Genomic DNA, 13,410 nt, shown 5'->3' with positions numbered 1-13,410 from the left:
CATGTTTTAAAATTTATTAGTGTAAAATGCATAATTACACAGGAAATTGATCACATGGAACTGCAGTTCTCTCTGCACTCCCCTTGGTGGTCCATGGACAAAGAAATTGGTTCACAAGGATTTCTTGTTAGTAATCATGGAAATCCATTTCAAATTACTTATATTTTAACTCTCAGTTTTATCTCAAATAATCTTGCAGAAAATAAGAATGTTCATCAGAGAATTTACATGAGATGAGAATTAATACAATTTGACATGCTGATGAGGGGGCAGTTACATTGTTTGATGCCCCCTGACAACCCAAACCACAGACAGTTCCCATCGACCACCTGCAACAAGTTCATAAACCACAAGTCCAGTTCACCGACCCTGAGGTGAGTACGAGGCACACTCCTGCCTGCATCCAGTCCATCATTCTTGACTGCTTTTTTCTAGCCACACACTTATGCTCACATAGTAACATAATTTGGAATATCAGTAGTATGGCCAAGGGAATTACAGGAGCTTCTGAGGCATTTTTACTATGCAATAGGGTCCAGGGCCTCCAGGGTATTTATAAGTTTGAATGTAAAATGGCCTGGAACATAGTAGAGATGCAATAATTATTTTTTAATGACAAATGATGAATGTATAACCTTTTACATCAAAGAAGACATTTACACATTTTACTTTCATATACAACAACCTGTACTCTCTATTGAACTGGCTCAAACAACCTACTGTTATAGTTACTGGGTTACTGTTACTTTTTTTTTTTTTTGAGACGGAGTCTGGAGTGCAGTGGCTCTATCTGGGCTCACTGCAACCTCCGCCTCCCGGGTTCAAGCAATTCTCCTGCCTCAGCCTCCCAATTAGCTGGGACTACAGGCGCGTGCCACCACACCCAGCTAATTTTTTGTATTGTTAGTAGAGAGAGGATTTCACCGTGTTAGTCAGGATGGTCTCAATCTCCTGACCTCGTGATCTGCCCGCCTCGGCCTCCCAAAGTGCTGGGATTACAGGCATGAGCCACTGAGCCTGGCCAATTGCTGGTACTTTTTAAAAAATCAGATCTAGATCTAGGTCCTTACCTGATCTGTATGTACCATTTCTCATTAATTTTTTTTAAAGAATATGACAGCCTGTCTGCAGCTTCCAAGACAAAAGAAGTTTCAAATTTCTGGTTGGTATCACAGGGTCTAATAAAATCCAAAAAGATTTCAAATTTCCGGGATTGCTATGTTTATACATTCTTAATTTCCTTTAGCTTTATAGTCTGTCAGAGATAAGCAGAAGAAAGGGAAGAGAAAGATCTCCAATAGAGGAATAAAAATATAACAGAAATTAGGATTCTCCTCTGCAGCGAGTATTACCCATGTAATTAAAAGAAGGAACAAGAAATACCTTCTTTTATGTAAATTATGGCATGAAGGAAGAGTTATTTTTCATGTATCACCCAAACTGGATGTGATCCATAATTATGGATTCTAACACGAATCTGTGTACTACATAAACCTAACCTAAAATGCTGCTATTTAATAGGTTGGTTTTTAAAAATTCATTTAAAAACCCCAGTTCTATCTCTTGAGATGGTTTTTAGGTGCTCTTTAATTAGAGGCAGGAAGGGAATTTAAATTTTAGATATAAATAATTATTATTAAATTCCCTTCCAAAGTATAAGTCTATGGCATTCTGCTTTGCTTTTAAAATGAACATAACTGATTGAATTCAAGTAAATTTTATTAGATCTCCCTTGAAATAGAAAAAAATGGTTTTTTAAGATTTTTAAATTTCCAAAATTCTAAAAAGAAAAAGTATTATAGAATTGCAGTTGGAATTCAGTTGGGGATTATTTTCTATTAATTCAAGGATATAGATTTTAATAAATACCAATTTGCCCTTTCAAAATATACTGATTAACACGGATGCTTTTGGTTACAAATAATGGAAAATACTACCCAGAGTGCTTTAAACACAGGATATTTACTGTGTTTAACAAAAGGCTGGAAGAGGCTGTCTCATGGTTGCTCCATAATGACCTGGGGACCCACATTCAAACTCAAGCTCAGCTTCTCATACTCAGTTTTGTCTCAGTCAGTTGGCTACTGCAGCACCAGGCCTCAAGTTCTCACATAACAAAGTCCAACACCAAATAGAACTTTTCCTCCAACCCCTCTGTCTTTTCAAGGTGAAAAACCTCTCCTAGAAGCCCCAGAGGTCTCCCTGCTACATATCATTGGCCATAACTGAATTTCATATTTCAAAATCAGTCTTGGCAATGGAAAATGAGATTGCCACAATGGTACAAAAGCAGTCAGGACAAATCCCCTGGCCCTGGGTACTCTGTGACTCAAATATCCTCAGGATTCTATGGGCAAGGAAAGAGTAAGGAAACCCAGCAGCTTCTGCTGTGCATAACATGTGCAAAGTATTATATATATACTTTTAAACCTTTTTTTAAAAAATGATGCATATACTTAAACTTATAAATGAAGAAACAGGCTTTAAGAAACCCCATAATTTGCCAAGGTCACACTGTTCCTGAGCAGCCAAGTCCGAACTGAGGCTTGCCTGGCTCCGCAGCCTCCCTCTGAGCCATGCACTCACTGATCCTACCATACCTAGAAGAAAACAATGAGCCAGGCTACTGAGGCTTGCAAGCCACTGATCTCAGGCTCTGTTTGCCGAGATAATGATGAGCGTTTCGGACATATTTTCTTAGGAAAAGATGCTCATATGTATATCCTCCAAAAACGAATATGTTTTGGTTCAAAGACAAACCTTCCCTCAAGTTGAGATGACAGGGACCATCAGTTCCACAGAAGAAAAAATATTACCCCTTCTAGTCTCTTCATAAACGGGTTGCCGAGACCAGCATAGGCCATATGTCATAGGTGGCATCTTTTTGATGATTTGAGAGCCTCATAATTGTTTATTGACTCATACCCAGCTCCACTTCACTTCTGCTTTAGGAGAAACTATTTTTTCTATAATTTAGTGGTAAATGATTTTTGAATAATGAGAACTTGGAGGGAGGAAAGAGGAAGTTATATGAAGCGAGGCAAATAATTGAAGATGTTCATAAGGCTAGTCATTTTTCTCCAGAAATAGCACCTGCTGAATTCCCTGTCTGGTTTTTTTTCAGGTAGAAAAAAATAATAAAAACTAAGGCTCTGTGTTGTCTTAAGATATTGATGCTTAGGTAGTAAGTGGCAGAGCAGCTACTACTCTCATAAAATTCGACAGTAGCAAAATTTAATGTTCTCGACAAGCTGCTAATTATATTTTCTGTTGATATATTCTTACTAAAATTTCCTATTGTCTTATTTTATATTTGCAATCTTTCATCATGAAAACATATATATATACTTTTTAATATATACTTTTTATAAAGTATACTTTTTATACATAAAGTATATATATACTTTTTATACATAAAGTATATATATACTTTTTATACATAAAGTATATATATACTTTTTTATATATAAACTTTATATATGTATACTTTATATATAGTATGTATATACTGTTTGCATATATAAATATATACTAATTATTATACAAGTATATATAATTACATATAAATTATATATAATAAAATATGTAAGTATATATAGAGAGATGTACTTTTATATGAACAGATATATATACTCCCATCTTTCTAAGCTTTTAATACATTGTTTTAAAGTAAATGTTTACTTCAAAAACACTTTCAATCCCAAATGCATTTAATGAAACTATAATTATATTGATAAGTGAGTAGAAGCAAAAAAGAAATGGCTCTTCGGGATCATATTCCAAGCATTGCTTTTAACTTGCCAATTGATGTGAATTTTAGTAATAGCTCTTTATTTTGTTCTTCCTTCTTCTTTAAATGGAACTTGAAAAACTCTTTATATGTAACAAACCTGCATGTTGTACACATGTACCCTAAAACTTAAAGTATAATAAAAAAAAAAAGGCGTGTTATGGTATTGGTGTCACAAGAAGAGAGCAAAGGAAATGTGTTATATATGTTTTACTTTAAATAGCCACAGTTCACCTATCCCTTTACCTCTTATTTTTGCCTGCAAAAATATAAAATCAGCTTCAAGAGATGGAGTTAAGAATGGGGTGAGCTTCGAGTGTTTCTGGGAAATAAGGAAAGAACTGAGCAATCTGCAACCTGAAATTACGCAAAATACATTCAGTTTCTCTGTAATGTATGTGCTCCATGCTCCTTCCAATATCTTCCAAGAAAGCCTTTTGGAGTGAGTGTTTCATGTTAGATGTGGTAGCTAAGCAAATGTTTCAATTCTTCCTAATTTTATATTTTTATTTGTGCCTATTAGTTTAAAAATGTGCCTTTAAATGCTTTATATAGTGCTGATCATTAATTTTAGGTAGGTGTGAAAAAAGTAAGTATAAGTGCTCTGAACATTTAAAATATCCCTTCAAACATTTATAATAAGCACAGTTATACTTGGCCCATAGAAATGCCTTACCTTTTAGGGCTTGATAATTTACAGAGTACAGGGCCAGGTGCGGTGGCTCACACCTGTAATCCTAGCACTTCGGGAAGCCAAGGTGGGTGGATCACAAGGTCAGGAATTCAAGACCAGCCTGGCCAAGATGCTGAAACCCTGTCTCTACTACAAATACAAGAATTAGCCAGGTGTGGTGGCACGCACCTGTAATCCCAGCTACTCAGGAGGCTGAGGCAGGAGAATCTCTGAACCCGGACGGCAGAGATTGCAGTGAGCCAAGATTGCGCCACTGCACTCCAGCCTGGGTAACAGAGCAAGACTCTGTCTCAAAATAAATAAACAAATAAACAGTTCACAGAGTACTGTGTGCTACATAGCTCATTTTTTGTCTCATATCCCCATCTCCTTAGGTGCACAGGTGGATAATTATTCCTGTTCCACAGGTGAAGGTGGGGTTCCAGGATACAAAGTAATGTCCCATGGATTGTCGGGGAGCTCAGAAAAAAAATGGGTCTTGGACCTAAAGTTAGACATTCCAGCTATATTACTGGGTATACGGTTAAAAAAAATTGCCGGCAAAATGTCTTAAGAGAAATACAGATAAAAAATTGAATAGCCTCATTCTGGTTTGTTTATACATAAGACCTACAAAAGGCAGCTTCAAAAGGCAGCAAAAAAGCTTTCTTCAGTGTGTGCATGATACTGCTGCCAAACCCCTGATGCAGTTGGTATTCAGAGAACTTTAGTACTAAGACCAGTCCCTTCCTTTAATGGTGCTGTTCTTCTCTCCTGCTGATATTTTTAGTTTTATTTTTTCAATATCTTAACATCTTTATCAAAAACCTGTTGCCATTTTCTATATCTAGAAATGCAAAGTGAAAGAGTATATTAGCATTAACTTGGCCAAATCCTTATTACTGCCAACGAAAAGCCTGTTATATACTGGCTGGTTTAAATGTAGACTATGCAAATTATTCACAGTGTAGAAAGCATGATTATCACTTTTCATAGTCTTATTTTAATGATGAGGACTTTCTTGTGCCTCTTCATGATTTTTAACTATGTATTAATATACACCAACTTTTCCACATGGATGGTTATATACTTTGAAAATCAGCTGAACATCGCCCTGATTCATGGGAGTTGTTAGTATAATATTGTGACATTGTTTTAAAAGCAAACAAGGAAAAAATAGTTTGGCAGTTCTTCAAAATATTGAACATAGGTTTACCATATGATCCAATAATTTCACTTCCAAGTATATACCCATGAGAAATTAAAATATATGTGCAGTGCACACAAAAACTTTCACACAATATTTATAATAGCACTATTCATAATAGCCAAAAAATGAAAACAGCCTATATGATTTTCAACTCATTAACAGATTAACAAAATATGGAGTATTTGTACAATAAAATACTATTTGGCAATAAAAAAATGAAATATGGATTATCATTTTAACATGGAAGTATTACAACATTATGCCATGTGAAGGAAGCTACTCACAAAAGACCACATATCGAATGATTCCATTTGTATGAAATGTCCAGAATAGGAAAATCCATCAGGACAGACAGTAGACCAGTGCTTGCCTAGGACGAGTGTGGAGGCAGGCCTTTAGGTGTGAATAGGAAGTGACTGCTAGAGGAGAAAGGTTTTCTTTTGGGAGTTTTGACATGTTCTAAAATGTGGTGATAACTCCAAAACTCTGTGAATAGGTTTGTACTAGTTCGTTCTCGCATTACTATAATGAAGTACCTGAGACTGGGTAATTTATAAAGAAAATAGGTTTAATTGTCTCACAGTTCCATAGGCTGTGCAGGAAGCATGGCTGAGGAGGTCTCAAGAAACTTACCATCATGGTGGAAGGCAAAGGGGAAGCAAACACATCCTACATGACTGGAGCAGGAGGAAGAGACCAAAAGGGGAAGTGTTACACACTTTTAAACAACCAGATCTCATGAGAACTCACTCACTATCAGGAGAGCAGCAAGGGAGAATCAGCCCCCATGATCCAATCACCTCCCTCCAGGCCCCTCCTCCAACACTGAGGACTACAATTTGACATGAGATTTGGGTGGGGATACAAATCCAAACAACAGCAACACTAAAAAACAGCCCAGTTCTGTACATATTAAATGGGTGAATTATCTCAATAAAGATGTAAAAACAAAGTACCTAGTACACTTCTCTCAGGCTTTCTAATTTGATATTCAGGACTGGCTTAGTCAAAAGACCTAGATTCAGATCCTGGCTGACTGAGGAGTGTGTAAGCAATCACTTATCTCTCTGCTGTTACTGTTGCTGCTTCCTCCTTTTACACAAACAAAGTTTCCACTAGCTGATTTAAGATCAGTTCTCACTCTATGAACTAGTATTATTTGGATCTCTTCTTTTGTGATACCCTACCTTGTCTTAACCTGAATTGACTCTCCCTTAGCTAAAAGGGCCAGACAAACTCCACCTTGGCTCGTTCACTTGCAGCTCCTTACCCACTCTCCTTCCTCAAGGACTTAACTTGTGCAAGCTGACTCCCAGCACATCCAAGAATGCAATTAAACTTATAAGTTACTGTGGCAAGCTATATCCACAGTTCCCAGCAATTCGCCCGGTTAACAGCACCCAGAGCCCCCATGTTTGTGTCCGGTTGATAACGCCCAAAGCCCCACGTCTATCACCTTGTGATAAATCTAAAGCCCCTGCACCTGGAACTGTTTGCTTTCCTGTAACCATTTATCCTTTTAACTTTTTGCCTGCTTTACCTCTGTAAGACTGTTTTAACTAGACTCCCCCCCTCCCCTTTCTAAACCAAAGTATAAAAAAAATCTAGCCCCTTCTTTGGGGCCAAGAGAATTTTGAGCGCTAGCCGTCTCTCGGTCACCAGCTAATAAAGGAATCCTGAATTCATCTCAAGAGTGTGGTGTTTTTCTATAACTCGCTTGGTTACAACACTTTCATAAAGGCAGAATAAGAAAAACACTTTTTAGTTACATATTACTTTGCCTGCCTTTTACTAGGATTCTCAGACATTGTGAGTGAAGGATATGCTATTGCTAAGGGCAGATTCCCAGCTGAGAAAAGCTTGAGCTCACGTTAATCGCATGGCTCAGAGTCCAGATGTGTGTTCACCAACAGGCTTGCAAAATACTCAAAAGCGTCACGTTTTTGAAATCTACTTTAATATATACCTGATTGCTCCTTATTTAATGTCAGCAGACTTTAAAGAATCTATAGACTTATGGAACTTGAGTTGGAAATATTTGTCCTGTTCTATAACATTTTTATGTATTCCCTAGACTACAGATTCTATACTTTTTTGTATATTTGCTAAAATATAAAACCCATTGTCAATTAGGTGAATGAATATTTCATTTGAGATGTCACATGCTCATTCTGATTATTTAAAAGGTGAAGGGAAAACATGTACCCCAGCTGTGTGTTTCAGCTCCTTATAAGTTAGCAGTTTCCTTAGTTCCCTGCTCCCACCTTCATCCCATCCTCTTGTTCCAAAGCAAAAAGAAGTCTACAAACTGACCAAAAACAGAAAGGATGTGTTGAGTACTGGTCTAGTTACCCCTACTCCTACCACCACCACACACAAACACACACAAATCATTAAAATAAGACATAGTCTATGTGTAGCAATCTGAAAGGTATGCAAATGTATTCATGATACTAATATTTGTAAATGCTCATAGCAGTCATTTATCTTAACACACATGAGACCTGACTCTACAGGTGAAAAGGCTAGATAAAACAAGGCCATGTATACTTTCTCTAATCTTCTGCAAGGAATGTACTCATTCAGTTTTGAGAAAGGAAAACAGGACCAATAGAGAAAGAACCTGCCTTTTTGAGGCTCTGAAATCATATCACGTGTCTCTCTTTCAATTCTTCATTCTCCAGGTGCCCATAACCTGAAACACAAAGTATGCACAGGGAGCCCTTGAGATACTGTCCTATAGTACACATCTCACCTGAAAGCAAAGCAAGATCAAGCTACTGAAGCTCAAGTCTCCAGGATACATCCATTTCGATATATAAAATGAAAATATAAGCAGGGAAACACAGTGATATTAAAGGAGCAGTTTGATTTTCATCCCATCTTATAAGTATGCTCTAACTCATTGCTACAAGGGGTCATATCTCAAGGTGGCAAAGTGATGACTGAGAATTTTCTATATTTAAAACTTCACTGTCAAGAAGATGCACAGGTGTATCTGTGGTAAATCATGGAACAAGACTGAAAATGAGCATGGCGCACCCTTTCTGCCACACACAATAAAGATTCCTTTCCTCAAACTGTAGGAGTCATTGTTTTCAAAGCTCCTCAAGGCAAGCTGGGAAGCATGTTTGGAAAACAAAGGACTTTTTAATTGCTGCTGACATGAATGAACTCTCTGAAACAACAGCTGTGTCTTGAGATTACATTACAAGTCATGTGAGCAGGATGCAAAGCAACCTCATAAAAAGACAAAGCCAAAGAAGTCTTTTATTGCTTCTGAAAAAAATTCCCAAAGCTGGGATGCTTAATTTCAATTCCTGCAGGATGCAGCAATCATATGTTTACAGAACAAAATTGAGAAACAACCTTTGTATTTGCGGTGGCTGATAAGAAACAAAATCCAGGCAGACAGTTTTGGTAAGAGTTGGAAATCAGTCGGCAAGGTTATACTTGTATACACCCTATACGTTGGTTAGTGGCAATGACATCTGGCTATTAAAATATTGTCCCAAGGTATTATTTCCTTTCTGTCTTTCTAGTAACAGAGTGTTTGCTACTGGGTATAAATTATGGACAAAGGAGTTCATTTAGAGAAATATTGACCTAGTCATACTTTAAAAGTTTATTACTACCCTGAGAGAAATGAACCTTGTGAAATTATAACTGCTGAACTACAACCAAGATCCTTTCAAAGACAGACCTCAAGAGGAAAGGAAGACAAGGTTAAGGTTAGAGGAGACAAAAATCAAGAGTGTTTAAAGAAGAATGAAGAGGACAAAGAAGATAGGGATTTAGTGAACAGACCATGGATCTGACATCAAGGTAAGGATTATATACTGTTTCTATAATTCCATTCATCAAGCAACTTATTTTAGACATTAAGTCTTCAGGGTAAGTGTTTCCACCAAAATTGCATACAAATGTGATGAAAGTGCATTTTCCCATATTTTTCATCAGAGTCTCAGAAGGCTTGATAAACTCAAAGGTTGATAAACTATGTGTGGAGGGTTAAGAAAGCTGAAAAACTTCTGACCCTCCTTCCATGCCGAGGTGGAATCTATTTCTCTCTCTTGAATCTAAACTGGTGGACTACGCTTTGACAATAGAGAGCATCAGAGATTATTCCACTCCAGTTCCAGACTCAGCCTGTTGGAGAACTAGTGTCTCTTTCTCGATCTTCCAGAGCCCTGAGCTACTATCCTGAAACCATTGTATGTGAGAAGCCCAGGCCACATTGGAGAGGCCCTGGAAATGCTGTATGGAAAGAAAGAGAGGCCAGGGAGCACCATGGCACCAGATACGGGGGTGGAGAAGCCATCTTGAGTGTATCCCACAGCTTCTACTGCTGCCAACTTGAGCAAAGATGAATCACCCAGCCTGGCCCTTCCAGAACTCCTGACCCACGAAATCATGAATGAAATAAAATTGTTGCATGAAATCATAAAATTCAGGTGTTAGCTATTTTAGATCAAGAGATAGCACAACACACTGGGATTTTTTATTAAAAATTCTTAAGCATTTTACATACAACTGAAAACTTTTAGACATGCTATTAGATTATAAACTAACACATAATTCTAAGCCAAAACTATTCATAATGTGTTCCTATCTATTTTCTGTCCATCATGTTGTTTACTAATGAAGCACTTAACAGCTTTTGGGGAGGGGGAAGAAAAGTTACCAAAAGAAAAATATAAACAAGCAAACAAACAAAAAACACAACTCATCATTTTCAAACGCCTTTTGTTCAATGCAAATGATATTTTGTTTTTATCATTCTTAAACTTTACACTATGCCTAATTTCTTTGCAGTCCTCTAACTTCTTTATATGTTCTGCTCACTGTTTTTTGTTGTTCTTGCCTTTTAATACCTAATGACGTTAATTAGTTCACAGCCGTCATAAAATGTTTTTGTTCTCAAAGGACTCACAAATAAGGTTTTTTTCTTGAATAATCTGTAGATGCTTTACTGTTTATAAAACAGTTCTCATTTTATTTTTGCTAAAGATTGGTCTAAGTAATTTATATACATGAGAGAATTGAAAAATCATGATTTTTTTACTTGTTCAAATTTAGATCCTTATTACTTTTCTGAGTTCATATGACATTTTCCTTTCCCATAATTTTGAGACAAAAGAAAATGTTAGCTATATAAGGTTCAACCTGATTAAAGTGAAGATATTCTCTAAAATGTTCTATCTTCCCACTTACCTGGAATAAAGACTTTGGAAGTCTTAAAACTTAGGGGTCAATCTTAAGTAATTACAATTTTAAACTCCAATCAGTTAAAATTAAATGATCTCATTCCATATAACAATCAAAAGCCCATATCTATTTTTACATTAATTTAACATTTATTTAGTTAGAGTCTGCTGGAAGCAAAAACCTTTGACATCTTCTGGCATCTTCTTTCTTTCCTACCAATTTTTTCCTTAGCCTACTCATCTTGGCTTCTACATCCTGTAATTATTTTAGGAGGAGGGTGGTAGAGGGGAAAAACTTAGGAAAGTCAAGTTCTTACCTCACCAGTATTGTTCAATTTGCTTTACGCTTTCTTGAATTTGAGAGGTTTTTACAGCTCACTCTTTCCCTGTGTTAGAAACAAATGCTGGGTGCTGCAAAGAAAACCAGAACTTAGGCAGAAAATTTCTCAGCAAGGCACATCTACTTCTGCAGAAGGGTGCTGCTTGTGTCAGTCACAATCACAAGAGCACACCAAGCCAGGTAGGGCAGGGGTTTTTATCCCTAACACAGTTCCTGTTCTGTGTCCTTTCCCCATTGGCTGGAATCAGACCACACAGTCTAAGCTGACCCAATTGGCTAGTGTTTGAAATTGAGTAAGGCCAATTAGGGGAAAAGGCAGAGGCTGTCCCTTACCAACTAGGTAGGAAGGGTTGTTTACAGAGTAAGAGGTTTGCTAGTTACAGATTAAGCGGAGAAACAAGTGCTCATTACAGATTAAGCAGGAAGGGCTGTGTACAGAGCAAGAAAAACCAAGGAAGCTTAGAAAAGGAACTTATTATTTCTGGCACCTGGTACATGTAGGGGTTCTTAAGAAATTCCTTCATTTCTGCAGACCCCTTAATAAGGATCATGCACTCTCTTCTGGTTTGTGTGTCTGCAGGGCCCTGAAAATCCAAGATTTCACCTCTACCTCCTTCCACTGGGCTCCCATTTCCCCTCCAGGACTCTCATTAAGTTAAGATCTAGGATAACTCGACCCTGTGCCTCTCATTAGCATAAGATAGATAAGAGTAGAGATAGAGATTTTGTTTAAAACCCCATATTGCCACCTCCTCTCCCTATAGCTGAATTTCTTCTTTTACTTGACCGTGATGATTTGCATATGTAATTAGATAATAATACAGCATAATTCTGTTCCAAAATCTATAGACTTGTGCTCATATAACCCAACTACCTTTTTCTTTCTCACTGGTGTTCACCTTTCCCAAAATGTTTTCTCTGCAATAATACTTACTGTTATAAAACGTTGCCTGATAATATTTTCTAATCTGTATTAAGCAGTGTTGTGAGTCCCCAGAGTTAATATCAATTCAAAATTACTCTTTATTTATTTACATTTTTTTTCATAGAGGCAGGGTCTCATTACATTGTCCATACTCCTGGGCTCAAGCAATCCTCTTGCCTTAGCCTCTCAAAGTGCTAGGATGACAGGCATGAGCCACTGTACCCAGCCACAAAACTATTCTTTAAAGGTGGTTATAAATAGTCCTTCAATTATAATCATAGTATTTTTAAACTTTTAACTTTAGTGTATAGTTTCATTTAGCCAGCTTTGACATAAAGGTATAGTTATAATGAAAGATATCGGCTAATCTCACCTTTCCTGGAACCAGTGCCTCACACAAAGATCCTACTACCAGCTCTACAGAGAAAATTCTGGAAAAAATCATCTGTCTTGTTAGTTCCTAGTGATACCACCTGAGGGACACAGGTATCAAAACTATGTTCTATCTTTCTTACTCAATCTTTGTTTTTTAAATTATAGAAATAAAAGTAAATATTATGATCATTTGCAGTCATTTGGTATTTCTCTTCTTAGTATCAAAAATGGTGATTTTTACTATCTGAAACATCACACCTATATTAGCAGTGTGGAATTTCTTGTTTTCCTTTTTTGTTCCTCACAGAATTTCTAACCCAACCTATAACAATCCTCATGGAAAACACTCATTATCATTTAATTTCTTCTTTGAACTTGTTATTACTCTTCTTTATAAAGAAATTTACAACAAAATTTTAAATAAGAAATAGCTCTTTTTCAAATGCCCAGCATTTGAGTCTCTTTGTATCTCATTTCTTAATTTAATTTGACATCTTTTCACCACTAAATTCTGAAAATATAGAAACTACTTCTTTGATTATCATGCCCCGTGTGTACAAGTCAAAAGGTGGTGATCACTCATGTAATTGTTCATTTTGAGTGTGAACTTGACTGGGCTATTGGGTGCCCAGATTACACATTTTTCTGTTTTGGTCTATAAAGGTGTTTTCAGATGAGATTAGTATTTGAACTGGTTAACTCAGTAAAGTAAAGTTAACTCCACAATGTGGGTGGGCGTTTTTCAGTCTATTAAGAGCCTGAATAGAACAAAATGAGGGAAATTAAAAATTATTTCCCTTACTACCTACCAGGTTGAGCTGTGACATTGGCCTTCTCATGCCTTTGGACTTGGAGTTATACCATCAGTTCTAAGGCCTTCAGACTCAGAC

General features: G+C 36.8%; 1 long non-coding RNA gene across 1 annotated transcript in view; it reads right to left on the bottom strand.

Annotated features, from left to right (window-relative positions):
- Positions 1 to 11,390, bottom strand: part of LOC129035447 (uncharacterized) — a 66,619-nt gene extending 55,229 nt beyond the window's left edge. Inside the window, exon 1 of the long non-coding RNA XR_008502194.1 lies at positions 11,198 to 11,390. This is a non-coding gene — a long non-coding RNA (uncharacterized LOC129035447). The remainder of the gene's footprint in view (positions 1 to 11,197) is intronic.
- Between the last annotated feature and the right edge of the window lie 2,020 nt (positions 11,391 to 13,410).

Source organism: Pongo pygmaeus, chromosome 3, assembly GCF_028885625.2.
Source record: "Pongo pygmaeus isolate AG05252 chromosome 3, NHGRI_mPonPyg2-v2.0_pri, whole genome shotgun sequence".
Taxonomy (NCBI): domain Eukaryota; kingdom Metazoa; phylum Chordata; class Mammalia; order Primates; family Hominidae; genus Pongo; species Pongo pygmaeus.
Note: the sequence above shows the minus strand (reverse complement) of the source record. Positions and strands in the feature narration are given on the sequence as shown.